Source organism: Cupressus sempervirens, chromosome 4 (assembly GCF_028749045.1).
Source record: "Cupressus sempervirens isolate cs-2001-9-10 chromosome 4, ASM2874904v1, whole genome shotgun sequence".
Taxonomy (NCBI): Eukaryota; Viridiplantae; Streptophyta; class Pinopsida; order Cupressales; family Cupressaceae; genus Cupressus; species Cupressus sempervirens.
The window spans coordinates 216,727,344-216,730,678 of record NC_143121.1 but is presented as its reverse complement, the minus strand read 5'-3'; positions in this window follow the sequence as shown (position 1 = coordinate 216,730,678).

Below are 3,335 nucleotides of genomic sequence, written 5' to 3'. Positions count from 1 at the left end.
CCTACAAAACCCTCATGTCCTAAGTTCACACTCTGCTCTACAAGGACGGATCGATGTACCACATCCTTGAGGGTTTTAGGTTCAAACACCTTAACACCCCCAATTAAACGGTTGTTCAAACCTCTAATGAAATGTTGTGCCAACTGCGCTGGGTTGTCACTGAATCCTGAAAAGGGCATGAGCTCAAAGAACTTGCGCTCATACTCTATAACAGTCATAGTGTACTATCTTAGGTTATGGAACTCATCTGCTCTATGCTGCTTCCATTCCTCTGGTAGGAATCGCTCACGGAAGCTCTATAAGAATAACTCCCATGTGACACTGTCCATGCTAATGCCCAACTTCTTTTTCTTGATAGTCCACCAGGTGGCCCCAAAGAACTCTAGGTTGGTGATAGCAAACCTCGCTTTGACATTACTGTCAAAGTCCTGCATAGCAAAAATCCTGTCAAGGGCAATAAGCCACTGCTCAGCTACATATCCAGAACCCTGCCCATTAAAGGACTTGACCTTGGACCTCTGAAGGTCCTTCATCTGTGAAGATACAATGGATCTATGTCGAACATATTCTTCTAATTAAATAAAACTTAGGATAAGGTGGTCAAGCCATAAAATTAAATTAAATAGATAATTGTGATATGATTTGATCAAAGATTAATGATTAAATAATTGTGCAAAATTTATTAAGTGCATAACATTGTCTAACATATAGAATTAAATACTTATAAGTGGGTCTTATAGTTTACTAGACCAAAATTTGGTGATTACACTTGGAAATCTTGTTTCATTTTGTTATGTTTTATTTGTGTTCTTGTTTTCTTGTCTCGTTGTTCATGTGTGCGATTCTTTGATCATGATTTTTAGCATTTGTGATCTTGCCATCTTGAAGAGGAAATACCATGGATCATTTTTCTATGATCACACATTTTATCATTTTGTATCATTCAATTTCTAAGTCAAATATCCTTAAGTAGTGTGATCTTCATTGGCACCTTGAGAGATTTGTGGAATCTCAATTTTGTGATGATTGTTATTGCATGTGATGATTTGTGGCTCTTAGTGGTTATCATTGATCATGTGTAGACCTATATCTTGGCTTGCACATTCTTATATATTTAGTTCTATGATTTCTCATCTTGTCTTTATGCGTTAGACCTATTTTTATAACATGATTTGTAATAATTAGAAATTATGATTCTTCTAAATTGACCTACTTTTCATATTGAATATATATGTAATGTTCATGATGTATCAAGTAGGTAGAACATAATAGGAAGATAAAGAGGTTTATCTCTTGTGCATTGTATAATTTCACATTGGGTTTAGTCTATAATTGAAGGTTGCAACTAGGTAGGCTTGTTGCCTGACATGTTTATAGGAAAATTTCCATTGTCTCTCTCCTTTCCTTCCCTATTGCTTCCGTGTGTTTACTCTTATTTCTTGGTTTAACATCTTTTGGGGATTTTCCATCTTTGTTTACATTGGATTATCTCTTGGTATCCAATCCATGCAATGACTAATACTTCTAAGTATAGGTAACCGATTAGGTACATTATCTAAAATGTTATTGTAAAAATCTAACAATAATTCATTAATCTCCTATGGTTGCTCATTCTCAATTCCCTTTTTAGTTTTCCTAGGTATCAAAGTTAAACACATACTCTCATTCAAATCCTTAATGAACTAATTTCCTATGACCAAAAAAACTCTAATAGTAGTGAAATTCTCACTCTTTGAATCCTCAATCAAAGGCATCGAAACTTGTCTTTTCCCATAAAACCTGTCTTTTCCCATTAGCCACAACAACATACTAGTTCAATCTACCATTATGCAAAGATTTTTTATCATATTGCTAAGGTCTACCCAACATGATATGGCAACAATCAATAGGAACGACATCACACAAGACTTCAACATAATATTACCCAATCTTGAATTTCACAAGGCATTGTTTACTTACCAACCACTTATGTTCATATTTGATTTAAACAATCTAATAAGGATTAAGGGTGATTCATCCTTGGTAACAAAAACTTTGTGATTAGTTCCTCTAATGCAAAATTATCATAAAAACTATCAATAATCACTTTACAACATTTACCTATTATATTACATCTAGTTCTAAATAGCCCTTTCCTTGACACATTATCCTTACTAACTCCTTCATGCCACAAAATTCTTGTACCCATCAAGTTTTCTTCTTCTTCTTTTTCATTCAATGAATCAGATCAATCTTCCTACACTAATTCATTTATGTTACTACTACCAATTTTCTTGTTTGACTTAGGAAATTTAAATGTCGAGTGACCTCCTTTTCCACATGTAAAAAAAGTTCCTTTAAACAAACTCCTATCTTATCTCTTGTGATTACTTAGTCTTGAGTAATTTCCTTTAACTTTGTATGAACTATCTTCTTCCATTATGATTTTTCCTTTTCCTGGTTAGTCTTATCTTGATCTAAATAATATCTTTTACTCTCACCATAAGGTTTAACTCTTCCTCTAGGGAAGCTACCACCTCTACCTCTTTACCTTTGCTTATGCCTCTTGTTCAAAATTTCTTCTATCTTCAATTCAAATTGATATGCTTCCTTAAAACTATCTGTCTTGGCCAAACTAATTTCAACTTTTATATATATATATATATATATATATATAATAAATGTATTAAGGATATATATATATATATATATATATATATATATATATATATATATATATATATATATATATATATATATATATATATATATATATATATATATATATATATATATATATATATATATATATATATCCTTAATACATTTAGGTATCTAGCAACCCTTTTTAATTCATCTTTAATGTGTTAAGATTTGATGTCTGACTTGTAGAATTTCTCAGTCTAACACTTCACAATCATGTCCTTCTACTTCAAATTTTGCAATTTATTCAATAAACTAAATTTATAATCATCAAGAAGGTATTTATGTCTTAACTTACAACCATCTTAGCCCAAGTCATAATATTCTCTTCCCATCTTCTCTACTTATCATTTTGAAAATGTTCCCCCACCATAATGATGCATGATCTTTAACCTTTGTACTTGTAATCTTCATCTTTTATTAATTGGTTTGTTCTCATAATCAAGGTATTTTTATATCTTAGAGATTTTTAAAAAAAATTTCATCGACATAAAGCTTACCTTCATAATAATGAGGACTAAAATGTGGTTTGGCATTCACTCTTGTCAAGGCTTTCAAGAATATTTCATCACACTACTCAAGATAAGGAGCTTGCTCTCCACTTACTCAACTTCATCTTCACTAACACCCTCAATGGGTAATCCTCTTCTTTG